Raw genomic sequence first — 19,846 nt, forward strand, 5'->3', positions numbered from 1 at the left:
CTTTCACTTCTGTGTGCTCAGTTCTAAGTTAGCTTTTATCCTTAAAAAACCTCATGCATTATCACACTGGCGTTATGTCTGGTTTGCAAATGTTTGGAGGGAGAGAAGAGTTGAAATCCCAGTTGCTTCTGTCGTGGAGGGGGGGGAATGAAAAAGCCAAGTACTCTGAAAATATTTCTTGTTGTGTTAGGTAACCTCTTCAGAAACTAGATCAGCTACTTGACAGGTCCTGCCTGCCCTGACAGCATTTTAGCTGTCAGAACACTTACTTTTTTTTTCCCCTCTTTCATTCCCATGCCTCTCCTAAGGTATGTTTATTTAGCAACACAGATTAATTTCGCTTATATTTCTCTGCTATAAATATTAATGTGCTGCCTTACTCAGAGATTGCTTCCCCCTTTGACTTCTTTACCCTTTCCACTATTCCTTTTCCCATAAAATTGTTGCATTTAAGACGCCTTGTGAGAACAGATAGAGCTCTCTTGGCATCCTTCTTTCTCCCACTTAGATGCGTAACCCCTCCCTTTCTTAAATATTTTATATATATATGAACAATTAGTTGTGTTCTCTAAAGCTTTTCCATCTGGAACAGCCAGGCTGTTTCCCAACCAATTAAATTAAATTGAAGCTGTGCTGATTTTTGGACACTACTTAGTTTTTAAATATAAAAACAACTCCCTGTGGAGCCTGATAAACCCAGAGGGTGCAGCTTTCAGTGTATGTATCTATATTCTCTTTCTCCCATCCCATAGTACAGAGTGTACTCTGTGCCAGCGGGGTTTGTACAGCCTTGCTGCCCTATCCAAAAATAAGTGTGTGGCATGTTCCTGGCCTGCTTTTGGTTCTCATAATTGCTTCTACTTTCTCACACTTCTCTTACAGTATGAAGGGCAACTGATTTTCATCACATTCTGCCCTTAACTGCTATTGTTTGAACACTTCTGCATTTCCTGTTGCAGCTTCCTAACCACACTTCAGGGGTTTGGCTGCCCTTTTAGCCTCTTGTTAGAGAGCTGGGCTCGTTTCTCCATCCTTCTGCCAGGGTTTTGCTGAGCTCGTGTGTGTTCCTCCTCTGCCACAAACTTCTTGTTTCTTACTCAAAACTTTTGGTATCATTTCAGATTATGATCCCTCCTCGCCTGCTGAGGGCTTGTGAACAACAACATTTTTAGTCCTTAAGAGAGCTTTGGGCCTGCCACACTTGCTGTTGGGATGGATCCTTGCCACCTTCAGCAGGAGGACTTGATTCTTTGAGTTTTAATTGAAATTGTTTCAACCATTCTGTTGTAAACTGGTGGTATCTTCCTTCTATACAGACCAGTAACTATCTCCAAGTTACTACTTTAAAAGAAAGCTCATCTTGCTGAGTAATTCTTATGAGTAGTGTAAGGGTCTGTCCTGCAGCGAGGAACACGCTGCTTTTGAGCAAAGATTTTCTGGTGACTGCTGGAACTTTGCTGTTCCAGCTTGTGGGCAAGGGAGAAGCGTGTTGGTGTGCAAGCATATGGCTCTGTCTAATTCTGTTTCCAGGTCACTAAGAATTTTGAGGACAGAAATGGGTTCTCTTTAAAATTGCTCAGTGTCTTTTTCCTTTAGAGATTAACTTCTCAGACAAGGAGAAAGGGTGAAATTGGTGTCCTCAGACCGAATTTTTTTGCATTAAGTATGCCCTATAAACTGTTATAATTGGCTCTTGTGGATTCAGGGGAATAGCTGATCTCAATCATGCTGAAATTGGATGGCTTTTATTTATAGGTTTTTATCTTGTTCTCATTGCCATAGAGCATCTCATGAGCATTCATTTCAGGGTAGTTCATGCAAAGTGTTGATTATACATTTACAGCCCTCTGGTTGCTTGATGACTTGTAAAATTCCTTTAATTGTCGGTCCAGACTTTTGCTGTTTGTTTTGGCCTTTGGTTATGCAGTCACTCTTGAGAAATAAGACTGCAATCTTCACTTCTTACAGCAGAGCAGTTGTCTTCTGACGTGCCCTGTTGGCAGAAAGTGGTCCAAGGCAGGGCTGTGCTTCAGTACAATGTAAAGCTACCATGAGCCAGAGAGGGGCTCCCTTGGTGCTGATGCTGATGCATTGTTGTTCAAGGCAGTTGTTGACTAATACATCTGTATCAGAAAATAATCTGTTGAACTTGCTCTTTTAAATTATTTGTATGGACAGTTTAAAAAAAAAATCCTATAGTTTCTTTAAGGTGCCTTTTTTTTTTTTTTTTTGTCTCTTATATCTCTTTCCTGAGAAGTGAAGAAGCTGGGCAGGCAATCTGGCCCTGGCTGCTCTCACAGTTCACTTGCCTTCCCTACCCTCAGGGAGACAATATGCTTTTATTGGAAGGGACCGACTGACCCAAAAAGAGAGGCTGTGCTGTACATGAATTGTTCTAAAATGCACAGTTTGGGGGGAAAAATAAAATATGCTAAAACAAATGAAAACCTAAGCCATTGAAGTTCTCTCCTTAATCCCAGGAGAACAGCTTGAGCAGGAAGCAGAGTCTTGCAAATGTGTTGGGGAGTCTCTGTCACGTTGTGCTTGGGAGCTCCTTGCTGGTGGAGCTCACAGGAAACACTTTTCCCACTTATTTATGGGGAAGATAAATATAACATTCTCTGCCCCTGGTCCTGCAGAGACTGAAGCCTACTTTCCTTGGGATAGGAAGTCAGACTTCTCATAGTACTGTGTCAGTGTTGGCCTAAAATGGCCATTTTTAGGTTGAGAGGGAAATTTTGTCTCTTTACTTGTTTCACGCTTTTTTAAATCCACCAACTATGATGCAACTGCTGCATTTTAGATAAAAAACTCTTCAGCTCAGTTGTATCTTTGGAATTATGAACTTACATTGAAACAAACTGAGTGCAATACACAGTTAAGTTCTAACCTCTTGAGTTCGAACAGCACATACATTTTTGTGTTTTGAAAAGGACCTTGTAATTTGAAAATGAAAATAACCTGTGATGCTGTAATGAGTCACTATCTGACCAGTATTGATTCTTGCTGTTTAAGGAATGAAAGTAAGTTGAAAAAGGCAGGGTACAGTAGCATCTACAGTTTATTTTGGGAGCCAATGACACATTTATTTGAGTGGAAAATGCTATTTTGAGTGGAGACTACCATTCACAAAGCAGTCTGCTGGAAGTATTTTAGTGTAAGAGGGCTGCCCTCATGCAGGGGTAATGCCTGAGGATTTCCAGTTACTGGAAAAAATTCTGAAGGATCTATAGCTGCAACTCTGCTGTCTTGGGGAAAAAAAAAAAATAGCCTTTGGGCAGCTTAGCTCAGTGTAGCTGCTCCCTGATCACAGGCTCAAGGTTTCATTCTTCAGTCACAACAAACCACATCCTCCCAGGAGCAGCTGAAGCGAGAGGGCTGTTCGCAGCCTCCCGGGAACGCCCCTGCACTGGGAGCTCCTGCCATCCCTGCGAGAATGTACTGGACAGGAAGACTTCAAAAATGCCCTTGTCCTTCTAGAGTTCAGCTGACATAAAGCTGTTACTGTCTTCATGTCTGACTCTTGCTGGTGCCAGAAGCAAGAAGTATGAGCTGAGCTACTGGTTTGTGATCAAGGCTTCGTTCCTGAGGACTGGCCTCACAACATGAGAGCACTGGGCTGGTCAGCTGCCTGCTCCAGGTGTTCCAGTTGTTTAGTTCAGCCTGTGAATTTAAGAAATCTCCTATCTGGGCCACTGATTTGCCTGAGCACTCTTTTAATTTGATTATTAGTGGCAGTGAAGCTCATATCTTTTGTATAAAAGGGGAATCTTGGAAGCAGGAGAAGAAGGAGCTGGTATCTATTGGAAGCAGTGATTTAAACAAGGCAGACAGTGCTTCTCACCTTTTGGCTGGAAGCTCTTCCTCTAGAGCGCTCTGTTGAAAGGGATAAAAAATTACAAAGGCCAAAAGCCATTTTTGCATTTCTGAGTTGGGCCGTATAAATTGATTAAATTGCTGTCAACCATCTGCAAAATGTCTTATCACAATACTCCAGTACTGCAGTGTGTGTGTTCTCGTGTTTTAGTCAGCATTTGGGCAGGCCCCTGTATGGCCGGGTTTGAATGTGTCAATAGCTTTTTGCCCAAATAGAATGACTCTGAATATGCATCTTATCAGCGTTGCTCACTGCAGGCTGATCTCCTCTGGAAGGCAGAGGACGTGGCTGTGAGATGAGTCACGCAGTTAAACAGCTCGGTGCTTCCATGGTGCGACTGCACCCTTGCTGAGCACCCAGCACTGGCAGTGCCCTGTGAACTCCTTATGGCCCCGGTGAGCGGAACCGCCCGTGCGTGGCACTCACAAAATGGGTTTGGCTTGTGGCTGCTCCCTGCTTTTGGGTGCACTGGTCCTCTTCCTTCTCCCAAGGACCTCCTCAGCTACAGCTTCGCCGCAATAATGGAGTTGCTTCATCCACCTGGGCTGTTTCAGGGTGAAGTTAGTGGGGAACTTGAGGCCACAGTGTAAACTGCTTGAATTGAGGTAATCAAAGACATGAGATTATTTCATCTGACCCATTTGGAAAGAGCTCTTACCACGGATCACACTGTCCCTGTACTGAGTTCATACCAGAGCTCAGCAGGTGGCTTGGATGCTCGAGTTTTTCACTGCTCTGTAGCTAGGGCAGTGAAGGAGACCTTGGAGAAGTAAATTCCAGAGATGTTGTCTCAGGAGTTGATCTTCAACTTTTAACTGGATTAAATATCTGAGGAGTGGATTTTAATGTGGAAAGCCGGTCCTGTCCCAGGGGACTGTGGCTGTCCTATTACTCTCACTTGCTGCTATTGTGTCCCTTCTGTTCTGATGTACAGAACTGTCATATTTAAAACTGCAGCGAGAACTTTTAAGACTTGTTCAACTGGCTTGGTTTAGCTTCAGTGTCTGACATCTGAGAAATGTGTATATTAGGATTCTTCAGGGAAAAACCAAAACATGTTAGTCTTTTCATCTCTCAACCTTTTAGTGGTGATGAGAGGGAGGGATAAGGCATATGTCTTGCATGTGTAAAACACTTTGCTTTCCAAAGGAGAGCTTTGTTGGTAGTTTGAGGTCATCTGAGTCCTCTGAGTGTTGCAGGACCAACCCTTTGGCTCAATCCATCTGAAGATGGAGTTTCCCATGGGTCTCTGAAGCTACTGAAAGGACTGCAGAGAGTCAGCAGATGTCTGTGAGCTTCTTGTGTGGTAGCAGGTATCCTTTTGAGCCTGCTGCAGTTCTGGAGCATCTTCTGTAGGAAACAGGGTGTCACACTGAAAATTTAGCTCATGAGTAGCTGTGGGGCAGGCAGGGAAATGACTCAGCTCTCTGACCTCCAGAGAGGAGCTAAACCTAGTTACAAGAGGAAATGCTAGGTGACGAGATAAAGGTGTTTCTGGAATAAGGACTGATTCTTTTTTTGTTGTTCTTTGTTTCTGTTGTTGTCTTTTTGGTTTTGTTTTCCTTTCCGCAGTCCTCCTCAACTGTTTAAAATAGTTTAAAGACAAACAGCTCTGGGCATGTTCTTCAGAGGTGCTGTAACCACAGTATTTAAATACAGTGCTTCAAAATGTGGTGTGGAACAGCTTATATTGTCTTCCTGAGTGAAGTGCAAACCTTGAAATGACAGCCTTCCCCTTTGCCCTTTAACATTGCAGGATGGTTGACAAAGATTTAATTCACTTTCTGAACAAATATTTTTCTTATGTAACATCTAGTGAGTTTCGTTACTGGGAGTTTCCTCTGTTTTTGTTTTCAGCTGAGTTGTGCTTATGTGGGAGAGCAGGCTTGTGACTTCAAAAAGTGAAGTGAAACAGGACGACTTAGACTTTTTTGTTCTTTGTGGCATTTCTTCCTCCTTGGTAGTATTTTGGTTCTACAGCAGTTAATAGAATGCCTAAGCCTGAATTCCAGCTCTTAATGAATCTTCAGACAGCAGCTACCCCTGTAGTGTGGGTCGAGTCTAATTCTGCATGAACTTGTCAGTGCAGCTGCACATGGGAATCAAATCTTAATATATTTTTTCTTGCTTTTTGTGTCCAACCTATCGTCGTGTCCCTGAGCACTTCGCTGTGTCACTGCCTCAGTGGTGTCCTGGGAATGAATTGTCCTGTGCAGCTTCTCTCTGCTCCTGAATCTCAAGTAAAGGAGTGTCAGGGCAAACCGATATGAACTGAGCATATTTTCAAATGCCTTCCCCAAAGTTGGGCACGGTTATATAAACTTTAAGGCAAGGGAGGCATTACGAGTTAATGTTTATAGTGTGACTGGAATAGGGTTTGCATAGTCTCAGAGGGTGAAATAAATATTTTTCACAAACATTTTACAGATCCCTGATCTCAACTGGTGCTTCATGCTGCAAAGATAAGAAATGTGCCACAGGCTTCTGCAACCCACACTTCTGGTCTCTGAAGTGGAATTTTTTCTTTCTTTTACACATACACCAGAAACTGCTCTTGTCGGGAGGAAGCTCTGTTTAACTTAGATCTGTTCATGTTGACTGTAGATGGCTGAGATGGTTATTTTGGGGCAGTTTCTGTCTGGTTCTCTTATGAGTGAGAAAGTTCAGACTTGACTTTGCCTTGAGGAGAAGGGAAAAGTTTGACAACTTTTTTTTAGTATTTGAGGAGAAGATGGCATGAGCCAAAATAAATTTTTAAGCTTGAGTACTTGTTCGCATCTTGATCCTAAACTTGGGAAGTGCCTCATTTAAAAAGTAAAATATTAAAAAACCCAACAAAACCAAAACTAAACAACCCCGTCCCTACAAACATCCCTGCAAAACCTCGAAACAAAACCCAAACCAAAACTACTCAGCTTGTTTAGAGTTTAAACTTGCAAGTTTGGTTTAGGACAGATGAGCAGAGAACACCTCGAGCTGAAGGGAGTAAGTGCAAAGACAACCTGAGGTGAGAAGTGATCTGTACGTGTCAGAATTTCATGTGCTCGCTGTGACGTAGGACACCCTGCACACTGAGGCTTTGCTGTTGTGGTGAACATTCCCTGCACACGCTGTGGGAAATGCTGAGGAGCCCCGAAGCAGTGAGAGATATCAGCAGGGCATTAGTGAGGAATGGTTTCTGGGGGCAGACAGGGAGCGATTTCCCAGCTGAGCGCTGACAGCAGGCGCTTTGGCATCGCTCCCCTGGCGTGGGGTCAGCGCTCCGTGTGCTGTGGAAGCTCCCTGTGCAAAACCTGAGAACTTCCTGCTGTGAGAAGGAACCAGCAGCTCTTCCAGCAGGTGCAGCCTTTAGCTGCAGCCCTGAAGATGTCACAGGAGTGTTTGCTGTCACGGGCCTTTGATACTGTCAGACCCAAACTGAGGAGTTACTCGTGACAGAGCAGTGGAACAGGCCTGAGTCTGGCCTGAACATTTCAGAAGGCCCAGCTTTGCCTCCTGCCTTGCACTGCTATGATAAGAGAATTAGGAGGGGAAGCTGTGTTCAAGAATCTCTAATCCATGATGGTGGCTCTGACTGAAATGGAATAATCTTATTTTAAAGGGTGCTCTAAAGCACTAAAGCTTTATAAATATTAATTTTGTTCGTTTGTTTCCTAATAAAAGGCTTTTATTCATGAAATCGCTATTTATTTATTAACCTGACAAACTAATAGCAAGCTCTCTTCTTTCAGTGTATGCATGTGCCATATCACAATTCTGCTTGTCAGCGTAATAAGAACTTCATTCATCTGCCTTAAAATGTCATTGATAACAACCTGGCAGTGGCCCAGCTTGGAGCAAGTTAACTACAAAAGGCTGCATTGTAAACCTTTCCGAGAGTACATGCTACATTAAGTCTAAAATTTAAAAAAAAAAAAAAGAGAGAGAGGGAAAGAGAGAAATGTGCAGGCTGGTCCGAGCTGCACACAACTGCCAAAGAGCTTCAAACCTCTGAAAAAAAAATTGAGCTCTGTGTAGAGGAGTTCTGGCTGCAAATGGGATGGTTTGGAATGAAGGATGCTTTCTGCTCCCTCTAAAACCTTTGAGGTGCACTGAATTTATAAACCTCATCTTCAAATGAGAGGGAATGTCTTGCTGAACCACAAGCAGCTAAATGAGAGCTTGTCCATGTAAGGATCTTGTTGTTTCCTTTAGTCTCTCCTTTCTTCCACCGGCTGCCTGGGATAAAAACTACAGTCTGAAAATAGTCACAAGCCTCTGGGAGTTAACTGCTGGAACACTGTGAGGGAGTTTGTCTTGGGTATAAAAACCTTCCCTGACCTCAGCTGCAGCCTGTGCACCAAGTGTATTTATCCACCCGTGGGGTCAGTGCCAGGAGGGTCTGTCACACTGAGGTTCAAAGTGCCTGGTCTTTGTGCCGGTTCCTCTGGAGGTGCCTCAGCTGCTCATTGCTCTGTAATCCTGCTATGGGATGTCACATTCATGGAGATTTAGGGCTTCTTGCCTTTGACTGTCCTGTTCTTAAAACTATTATAAGTACAGCTTGTAGCCCGGGTGAGGGTGAACTGAACTCTCATGAAACAGAGGCGGAGTTTGTGAACTTTATGGAAGGAAGCTCCCGGGGAATCTCCCTTGTTGCATGTGAGGGCTGTGGGTTTTGGTACAGCCCCTGACTAACCCAGCCAGCCTCACTAAACAATTTAACAGCTGAGCAGAACGAGAAGCTTTAAGGCATCTTCATCCAAGGTCTTCTGGGAGCACTGCAAGCATGCAGTAAAATACCGTGGTTCTCATCCTACGCTCCAGAGACGCAAAAGGCTCAGATGGTGTGGGGAAGGGCTTGCTCACAACTGACGGGTGTATAGTCTGAATTCTTAACTGCAACAGGGAGTCTTTTAAAAACAAAACAAACCTGCAATTTCATGCTGCTTCACTTGTGTGGTTTTTGTTTTGTCTCTTTCTTAAGTATAGTGTATGGACAGCGCCATGGGTTAGGGAACACTTCAGCTTCATCTTCAGAGACTTTTCGTATGTAGCCTTCTGCTGAAGTCAATGGGTGTGGAGGTAAGCGGTGCTGAGTGCTTTCCGACAACATCACTGCCACCCACTCTGAGCCTGATGCACACAGCACTCCTTGTATTTCAGCATTGTTTTTCTCCAAAAAAGTCGCATGCGGTTGCACAATGAAGACACTGCTTATTTGTGTAATGCAAATCTGTTCCTGCTTGTGGGTACAAAGTGCAAGCAGAGAGCATCAAAGTGTGGAGACCTCACAGATCCTGCATGAACACTTGCCACTGAACCTCAGTGACATCCTGCATTATGTCAGAATAAAAGATGACATCACAGTTGGTCTGTGAGTGAATGGGATTTGGACTCAGGGTTGAATGTTGCTGCCTGAACCGTTTGTGCTACTGATGCTCAGCATCCTTTGCCCTGCTACTGTTTGTTTGTTTGTGTATTTTTACAACGGCTGAGTTTAGTCTCTCAAAGGTTAATTATTTTATCAGGAGGCAGTCAGAATCAGCAAGAGTTTCCTGTTTCCATGTCTTTCTGTTGATTTCCTTTTTTGTTGAAACACAACTTTCTCTGTTGAAACACAACTCAGTTGCTGCACTCTTGAGTTTCCATCTAGCGATTTCAAGTGGAGGGAGGGGGAACTGTCTGAAATAGCCTGATATTCTCACAGAGATATTGACAGTGGGGTCTGGTGGCTAAATTGTTGTGATAAGACACAAATTCTTTAGCTGATGCTGTTGAAATCCGCTGACTTTTCTGTGCTCCTAATAGAAGGCTTTAAAATATCCAGCTGCAGACTGATCCTCTCCAAGCATGTGACACTGACATCAGTCCTAGAAGTGAGGCGTTGAACTGCCTCCAAAAATGAGCTCATCGGGTAATATTCAATGCACTGATTTAGCAAAATACTGGTTAATTTGATTACATGGTCACCTGTACATACTGTTTGAAAGATGGGAATTTGTTCCAAATTTAGTTGCTGTGTTGCTCCAGATACTGATGTTACAGAAATCCTCTTGATCAGATGCTGTGCTCCCACTGTATGCTGGGAGCTGGGCTTGGCAGAGCCTATCTCTAATTGCCACTGATGTGCTCCAAGACTTGCCAGTTTCTTGGCTTTTCTTGTCCCTGCACCCCTCCCAATAAGCTTTAGGGAGTAAGAGTGGGATTCTGTCCTTAAACCATCCTTCTAAAGCCACTCATAAAACTCCCTTGATTTTCTTACAGCTCTCTTGGCTTTTTAAAATGGCTGCATTAAAACACAGCCGTGTCCTTTTCCAGGAGTTTGGGTAGTGGTCCTTCTTCAGCCTCACCCACCATCCAAAGCAGAGGGACCAGTATGAAATTAAACCCTGGCAGAAGGGCTTCCTCCCTTGATGTAGCTTGAGGTCAGCAGTAACTGCAGCCTTCCTCTTACAACCCACACAAAGAGCATGGATTCGGGCAGCACAGGAGTGATGCTGACCCCAGATAAACATACTTGCCCGTTATTTTGTAAACTTGAAGAAATTCTTTACCTTTAATTACAGTAGGAGTATGTTCTAGATGCTGCTGTCTGAGCATCCCAACATAACATCTGATTATTTATTTGAGTCATGAGCATGAGAGAAACAGCGTGTTAGAAGAAAGGTTCATGTGAATTTGTGCAGGAACAGTTTTGTCTCCCTCCCCCCGCCCAGGATTTTCTGCCTGTTACTGCACATTGCAGGATTGTTAGTTTTGGATGCTGTTTCCTGCTGAATGCAAGTCTTTAAGAAGCTGCCCATAGTGTTGCTCTTTTCTTTCAAGAAACGCTGCTGCTGACTTAAGACAGAGGAAGATGCTGTGTCTTACAGGGTTGTAACGATGCCTGTGTTTGCAAGCAGTTGTGCAACTGAAGAATTACACTGTGCAAAACAGAGTGGAAAAACTGCTGCTGAAGTGCACAGGGAGTTGAGGCGATGGGAAACCCTGTGTTTAGAGCAAGAGGAGAAGCTGGGTTTGAAGAGCAAGATAGGAAAACTCTGGTCCTGCAAGAGTAAACGATCCCTTAGAGCAGCCAAGGAGGCTGGTTGGTGTGAACTCTGTGCAAAGTTCAGTGGAGAGTGTGCTGCAGCGTCCCAGGCAATGCTGCCTCTTCCTCCTTCTTGTTTACAAGAAGCTGGCATGATTTCAGAATAAACTTCTGAAACATCCTTGGTGGGGCGGAGGATTGGGATGACAAAATACCTCTTTGCATGTAGAAAGTTACTGCTACAGCAGTAACTGTTCAAGTTGGCTGAATGGCTGCTGCCTGGTTTTGGTTAATGTCAGGAATTGTGCTGGTGGGAAGTGAGTCCCGGGGTGGGAATGTGCAGTCCCCGTGGTGCCTCAGCAGTTCATAGCGTTCTTCAGATGCTGCCTCTGCAAAAGGAGGGAATAAACTTCCGCTTTTCCCAGTAAAATGCCTGTGGTTCACGCATCGCTGAGTGGGTTTGGTCCATCTTTATTTAACAATAACAAGAGTGGTGCAGAAAACACGCAGGGCACGGAAACGGAGAGCTGAGCCCCATCTATCCTCTGCTGCTGGAGGGCGGGAGGAGGTGGGGAAAGATGGAAAAGAGGAAAACAGCTTTGCCTGAGCCTGTTTTGATACTGAAGAGCTCTTTGCAGTGATTTGAGAAGGGGGTGGGGAGAGAACCAGATGCTCTTAGGAAGTTCATACCATTGTTAATAATGTAATTCACAGATGGTGGTGAAGGCCTTGAAGAGGCTTTCATGCAGTACTTACGCTCTGTAACAGAGCATCACATAAGGGCTCACAAATAGAGATGACTTAATCCCAAGGATGAGTCTACAGTGATCTGTTTGATGGTGGCTCTGCAGATCACTGCAACCTTTTTAAACAGCTAAGAGCCTTCAGGATCTCTGAATGCTGAGCACTAGAACTGGACCAATCCCTAATTAAATTGTCGGGATAAAATGTTAGCATAGCCTTGAGACACTTTCCAATGAAAGTGGCTCTCATGAAATTACAAAAGAAAAACCAAGTTCCTTTGTCCTGCTACAGGAATGAGTAGAGATAAAGTGTAGTGATCATCAGTTTGTGCAGTGCCATCTTGTTAAGAGGTAGTTCTGCTTTTATTTCCATTTGTCTGGTTGGAGCTGGAAGCAAAGCTTGTGTATGCTCTGAATAGCTGTCAGTACTTTGTGACAGCCAAGGAGAAGGAACATCCTTGCTTGTCCTGGATTGCATGTCCCCTCTTTGAAAAAGAAGTCACTCTTACCTATAAGCTTTATAGTAAATGAACAGGCTGCTGGTTTTCAAACATGCAGAGTCAGAAAGGATTTAGCTCAAGTCTGTGCAATTGAATTCAAATATTTGTATGTTTGTGAGAGGCTTATTGATAAGGTCTTCACTGGCTGCTGGTCAACTTTATTGTTTGCTGTAGGCTGTAGAACTACAAGTACATATCAGGGACTTATAAGCAATAGTAGCTTGTGTATGTAGCACTAAAAATCAAGTTTCAAATAACATGAGAACTGATCTTGTCTCTGTTGTTTATTTTTCTCTTTTCAAATGCAGCTTCTCCCTTCCTAAGAGAAGTTTCCAGTGTGGGGTTTGTTATTGTTATTATTACCTTTTCCAAGTTTGAATTGAGTTTAGCAAATTGACTTCTTGTGATGTTTGTCATGTGATGGTTCATGAGCCCTGAAGAATGTGCTCCTGTGACTTCAGCCATGTATTTGCCCCTACCCATGCAGCTGTATCATGTGTTCTTGTTGGTCTTGCATTTTGAGATAAGTACTGGAGGGGGCTGGGAGGGGGAAAAAAGGGGGAACTCTTTCAGGGCTAAGCCACTAGAAATTCTCAGACTACTTAATTTGTGACCTTGCTCGCTAGTTAAATGCAGTCCATGATTTTCTACCTCTTCCACAGTTTCACAGAAATGTTTTCTGTATTAAAAGCCTGGTTTTTCTCTTACTATCCTAGTTAAAAACCAGGAAAACCCACTGCTTTGGTAAAATATCTTAACATCTTGGGGGAAGAGAGTTTTTTTAATCTTGGGTGGGTGGGTGTGTTTTAACTGAGAAAGTTAGAAACTATCTTTCTGTTCCACATTTTTTGCACGTATCAACTGTGGCATCTGTAAAGGAATATCTTTATTACTGCAGTAAAATGAACAAAGCTGAAACGTCTGTATTTGTGCCAAGACTTTACTGTTTCTCCACAATGGCCAGGAGTTTTGGAGCACTGTAAGTGCTGTTAGTGAGCCTGCCCAGCTCCTTGTCCCGCTGCCTGCGTGTGATGTCTGGGTCCATTCCCCCTCTGTGCAGTGGAAGTGGAGCCCTCCCAGGACTGAGGACTCACAAGGTCAGACTTCATATTAGGTTTGTTTAAAGCAGTGCTTTCAAGCATTTGGGCATCCTTCTATTTAATTTCCTGACACCATGTAATACTGTTTTTCAGAGAGATAGATAGATAGATATATATTGTATATATATATATATGTGCTGCTACTACTGCATTTCTATCTCTGCTTTTGATAAAGCAACTGCAGTTGGGTGTAAATCATGTTACAGCAGAGCTGTATTCTATAGTTCACATACTGTTAGTTTTTTGGGATTTTTTTTGGTAGTTTTTATGTCTGTGTGGGCCAATGCATTTCTTCAGATTTGAATCCAACATCAAAGTAACACCAGTTAATGTTTTTATACCACCTTTTTTCCTCCAAGTTGGATTTTATTTTCAGCTCTATTATTTTTGCTGTATAATTTGAGGCTTTTTGCTTGCTCTTCACATTGTTTAAAAAAAAAAACAAAAAGAAAACCAACCCACACACAAAACTCTGTTTTGCTTAGCTCATACAGTATTTCCACTTGGCTCAGAAGATGTGGATTTGTGAGCTGAGGGAATCCTCATTTGGCTGGTCACCCGAGCTTTCTTCAAGAGCATTAGATGGATCTACAGCTTAAGTTCAGCAGAGGGCTGACCTGCTCTGGTTTTAATGAGATTTATTATACCTGTACCTGTTAGATTTTGTGGCTTTGATCTTCAAAATGATCTGAATAAACTTGTTAGTAAAAGCAAAACTGTTGACAGAAAATTGACTCTTTACCAAATCTGCCCTGTGTTGAGAGTATTGATTTTTGGAGTTAAAATAATTTCCCTTGTGGCACTGGCATGGAACTTCTCTGTGGTGTTTGGCAAAGTGCTTGTGTCCATGTTTGTGCTCTTAGCTCCTCCAGTCCACCCTGTCAGAAAACCACACTGATCAAACCCTGATGTCGCAGCCCAGGCTTGGAGAGGGCAGAAGAAACAAATCTGGAAGTTAGAGTGGATGGGTGGGTTGCTGTGAATGTTATGGATGCAGCTGCACTCCTAACACACACAGGAGAGATCGGGAGGGGTCGGTCTTGGCCAAACATAAACGTGTATTTTCCTAAAATTGCCTCTGTTTTGCATAAAATGTTGACAGCATTTAGTGATTTTTGTTAGCTTAAAAAACCTGAGAGTTCTCAGTTTGCTCCAAAACAAGTTCCTGTGAACTTTCAGCTTGTCAGATATTTGCGGACTCAAAGGGGATCCAGAGGCACCAGAGTGGTAAGATGTGCTCTGGTTATGGTTGAGTGAAGGCGGCACTGGGAACACAGGCAACACGAGCAGGGAAACTGGTGTGTGGAATGAGAGTATCTGGGTCAGCCTCCTCGGGAGCTGCAGGACACGTGAGAAGCTGCACTTGTCTGGTTTAACTTCCCTCAGTTTGGTGACTTCCACAGAGGTTTAACACGGCCACGGAAGATGCAGCTTGACAGGCCTGCAGCAGAGGTGGCCTCTGTGCACAGTGATTTGACTTGTTCCATCAAGATTTGGCAAGCCTGGTGACTGGTGATCTCGGGGGCTGTGAAGAAGAATGTGGCCTGTCAATAACACAACTCATCAGCTTTCCCCTGCTGGCACTGGCAGTCTGGACGTGCAGCACTCGCGTCCGAGACAAATGCATCGCTGGGTGCAACGCCTTTCCTTTTTTTTTTTTATAAATGTACCTATTAATGGAAGCAGAGAGCATAATGTAATCTTAAAATAGCTACTCCGTGAATGCAGAAACATTCCACTTCTGACTAATCGGCCGTTCAGAATGAGCATTTAAATATGCACCAGAGACTGAGCGGTGGCTCCCCATATCCGTGTGAGTGGAGTCAGGAACGTGCTGCAGAGCAGAGCTGGGCAGGCATCGGGCTGCCTGTGCTGTCCTCTTACCCCACACCCCCTTACCTCAGCCACTTCTAGCCTGGGAAGCAGAATGCATATCCTGCTTGCTACCCCTCTGGTTAGGCAGCAAGCTGAGGGGGCTGTTCATTCTCACTGCTCTCAAGACTGAGGATCTTGGAAGCACGAGGCTGATAAACAGTCCTCAAAACCAGATTTCTCTTTCTCTTGGTTGTGAATGACCAGGAACACAAAGAGCTTATGGTCCAAGTCCTGGCTCTAGTGCATAGATTGGAGAGCTTGGCAAGCACCAGGGAGCCCATGTGCAGTGTTTTGACTCTGGCAGGCGATGCCTGCTGCTCCAGAGCCTCTGGCCCAGCTTCACAATGAGAGTAAGACACACAGATACATGCAGGGTGTGGGGGCAGGATCCATGTGGTCTGTCCTAAAACCTGTCCCAGCTTAAGGATTTCTGTAGCAACTGCTCACTGCCTGTGCAGGGGAGGGTGCCAGGTTACCCAGGGCCCCCTCCCAGGGGACAAGGGCCGGTGGAAGTGGGAATGGTCAGAAAAAGACAGGCTTTCACACAGCCACTTGTCCTGGCTTTCTCTGCACTGTTTGCCTGCATGGGAGGGAATGGGCAAGACTCTTCTTGGGATTCCTCCGTGCCTTTACTGGGTGTGTTTTCATCTCTCTGTACACATCTTCACTGGGTCAGGCTGGTGATGCTTTTGTGTAATGAGCCAGTCCTCGTGGTCTGCGTGTGCTGGGCTGGGTATGGCACTGGCCTCTCCTGGCAGGCTGAGGGTGAGGACTGGCTCCCTGCTCCTAGTGCTGCCTTCACTCTGCTGCCCACGGGCTCAGTGCCAAGGGAGCTGCCTGGGCCAGACCAGCCAGGCAAAATCTGCAGAGGTGATTTTCTTTTGCTGATCAGTGTTGCTTTTCCAAATCCCACATGGCCTATATGGCTGTAATGGTATCTCATTTAGAGCTGACCTCAAAGGCAAGTTCTCCTCTCCGCCCAAAAAAGGGAGGTTTTCACATAAGGGCTTACACTGGTTTAAGGCAGCTTTATCTTAGTGTAGCATAAACCTGTTTCTAGTTATCTTAAGGCAGAAGGCAACTGGGGGATTTGGATTGGACTGGATGATTGATTCCTGCTGATTTAAGCGATCCATAAGGAGTGCCTTTTGCCCTTACCTAGCTAATCTTGATTTCCCTTTCTGGCATAGGCAGCAGCAAGTATTTATTCTCTGTTGTCTCTTGCAGTGGGACAAAGTTCTGGGAAGTGCTGTACTCTGAGCACTGGCTTCTGCAGCTCTGCTCTTCAGGTGGTTATTTATGCAGGGCACTAGCCAAAGGGAAAGGGGAGTTTTAACTGGATTAACCTCAAGAAGAGAGTGTAGGGATTTAAGGATTAATGAACCAAAAGCAGCCAGCAATCACTGACTTAAAACCTGCTGTAAGAGAGCCAGTCTCTACAGACAGGAAATACAGTCCTTCCTTACCTGCACAGCGTTGAGATCGGCAGTGTTTTTACCTTTGAGATATTAAAGAAGATGGTCTTGGGGGTGCAGGGTAGGTGTAGGGTGTTCTCTCTCAAGACTGGTGTATTAGTGGGAAACAGTTCATAACTGGCAACTCTTTAAGAAAAAACCAGTGAACCACTGAGTGCTCAGATGAGATCTTAAACCCAGCACTCAGAAGGTATGTATGTTGGTGGCTTGCTCCAGTATAATGAGAACATCTGGTTTCCATAAGACTTGTAACTCTTCTAACTTCGTGCACTCCCCTTTTACACCTTCTACCCTTGCCTTTAAGTGCTTCTATCATCCCATATATTTTTTTTTTCCACTGGTGCTGTTATGTATCCCCTGCAGGGAAAATCCTGGTAGATTACCAGATTGATAGAAAAATTGGGAGGCGCGCGAGAGATCAACAAAAACCTGTTACTAAGGAGACAGGAGTTTTAGCATTGAGTCTCTAATGGCCAGTCTGCCGAAGGGGAAACAGATGGTACAAAGGAGGCTGGGATTATACAGACAAGTACTGCAGGGCCACAAATCTGATACATCCACGGAACTTCCTGGGGTCAGGCAAATCCAGGCTTGTGCCAAGACTAATGTGGTTCCTTTGCCTTTGGCACAGTGTTTCTGTCCTTCTGTTGTTAAAGGCTGTCCTGGGCAGTGGGCTTCTGCCTGAAACATTCCTGCTCCAGGGAACAGCCAGGTTTGGCACAGAGTGAGGGCAGGTGGCTGTGTGGAAGGATGTCCCTTTGACAGGTCAAGCTGTACCTGCTGCCGGTGGTACTTGCATCCTGAGAGGGGGAAATAACCAAACATAACCCTGAATTCTGGTTTAGTACAGCTTTTCTCCTATTACTGATGCACTCATGTAGGAAAGTGACTTCTGTCCTTGGAGAATGGGAGGATGGATGGCAGCCCCAGTCGCTGCTGGCTTTTGACACAGCCTGGCCTTTATTGCAATATAATGTTTCTCAGAGGTTCAAGTTTCAGGAGTGATGCTCCCAGCTGTGCTGCCCGCCCGACGCCTGCTTCCCTGGCTCCTGCCTGTGCTCTCCAGAGGGACCTGACACGACACTGCAGGTCTGGACTGAGCACTGGGCAAATGAGCAAAGGCAGAATTCATCCTGGTTGAGGAGAAACAATGCTGGAGTCACTTTTGCCAGAGGCTAATTAAGATCTGGTTTTGTATTTAACTTTCAGGCTCTAGAGAGCGTTGCAGTAAACAGGACACTGATTCGTTAATAGCAGCAGAGTGCTAGCTGGCTACAGTACTAGAATTAATAGCTTGACAGCATTTCCTTTTCTCCTTTTCTCTCCTCCCACAGCAATTTGGACTGATACCCAAATAAACAATAACAAATAGATTTTTGGAGGAGTTGGCTGGGAGAAATAACAAAAGTCAAGGGTCACTCGTTATGCAACTTTGTTCTGCTCATATTTGACTCATCCAGAAAACCCTGTTCTACTCCTCTGCTTCATTTTCCTTTTTTTTTTTTTTCCTTTTTCTTCAACCCCAGTTGACAAGGTGTCATTATATTTGCTGCCTTGCTTTAGTCCCTCAGAAACTCCTTAGACCCTTGGATCTCCAGTTGCTGTAGGCGTGCAGAGCTGGAAGAGTGTAGGCAGAGCTCTACTGTGGAGGAGCAGCGTACAAGAGACTAAAAACCAGCTCGTATCAGGCAAGAAAATGGCTCTGGCTTAAGCTCCAACCACAAGTGACTAATACCTGGGTGTATTTGGTAAAGAATTGAGTGATTCCAAGCAGTTTATCACCGTTGTGTCCCAGTTCTAGCAGCAGTGGGGCAGCTGGGAGGCTGTTGTGCACCCCGGGGACGCCGGATGTGAACAAGGAGAACACCCTGTACCTTGTGGTTCTCTCTGCAGCGTCTTGCCAGGGAATGTCTTCAGGCGTTCCTTTCCCTCTGCTCTCCACAGGCTCTGCTTTGTGTCCTGCATGCACAGAAAGCTGTCCCAGCTATTCCTTTTGAAGTTTCGCCTGAAACACTCGGGGTTTTTCCCTACCGGAGTGGAGGCTGGAGGTGAAGAGGCGTTGCTGCCAATTCCTCTTCTGATATCGGGTCTAAACTCCTGCTGTTTAAGCTCTACCAGCCACTTCTGCTCTAGATATGTCACTGCAGTAGAGCAGAGCCTCCCCAGCCGTGCTCCTACTTGAATCCAGGGTTATGCAATAGCAGCCTGTGAGTGCCAACGCAGATGCTGCTGCATCCAGACACGCTGTACAGTGTAGTTGCTTGGATACCTCTTTTTTTTGTTGTTGTTATTTTTCTCACAAATGCTAGGTAATAATTTGCAACTTGTACCGTTGAACACAGTTTCAGGTTAAGCAGTGTAAAGAATCTGAAATATTGATGGCTTCCTCTCCACATTGCTTCCTAAAGGTTGAGCACTGTGGAATTTGAAAAGATTGAGTGTTGCTCTGCCGCCTTCTCAGAGTCTTTATTTCCTCTTTGTAAGTGTTAAATAACTTCCCCCTTTGAGAATATCTTTCATCCAGAAAATCATCTCTTAATTATTGATGCAATGTGCCAAGGGCCCTGAGCGGCCTGGCTGCCAGGGCTTATATTTCGGGTCAGTCACGACGATTTCTGTGCTGCTCCTAATTCTCCGTGTTGTGTGTTTGTTACGTCAAGAGGAGATTTGACAGGGGCTTGCAGGGATTGGATCTCGGAGGAGCTGAGTGGGTGAGAGTCGCCTGTAGCATTCTGGCAGGGAGAAGGATGCTTATGTGTTACAGCCAGCCCTGGGCTCTCAGAGCATCCCGCAGAGCCGGTGTGGGGTGAAGGTGCAGCTGAAACGTGTCTCGGAGATGGCCGTGTGTGATTTCAGCAGTGGAGTGTGAGGCGAGCTGTCAAAATGAAAAACCTGGGCCTGGTTATGCTGCTGCTGCCACTGAGGAGTTAGACTTTTAACAAGAGGGCTGTGCTGGCACAGCTTTATTCTGTGGACACAACTATGACATAACTAAGGGTGGTATCCAAATAGCTCTGTTCTTGTCCCATTATGGGAATATTATATTTTATATATGTAGCAGGTGGATCAGCATTGCTTTAGTGACCCTGCTGTACATTCTGGAAAAAGTCAGAGCTCTGGAGTTATAACTAGCTGAGAGCCTTAGAATAACTCCCTGGTTTTTGATGGAGGTAACTGCAGCAGGGATACAAACGAGCGTGCACCAAGGTAAACTAGATGCTAACAGGAAAATGGCTGATTGCAAGACAAAGACCCTTCCCTTTG

General features: G+C 44.7%; 1 protein-coding gene across 1 annotated transcript in view; it reads left to right on the forward strand.

The window, feature by feature from the left end:
• The window catches only part of SSH2 (slingshot protein phosphatase 2), a 93,413-nt gene that overhangs the window by 963 nt on the left and 72,604 nt on the right, over positions 1–19,846 (forward strand). The window lies entirely within an intron of this gene.

Source organism: Myiozetetes cayanensis, unplaced genomic scaffold (genome assembly GCF_022539395.1).
Source record: "Myiozetetes cayanensis isolate MyiCay16 unplaced genomic scaffold, myiCay2020 scf27, whole genome shotgun sequence".
NCBI classification, from domain to species: domain Eukaryota; kingdom Metazoa; phylum Chordata; class Aves; order Passeriformes; family Tyrannidae; genus Myiozetetes; species Myiozetetes cayanensis.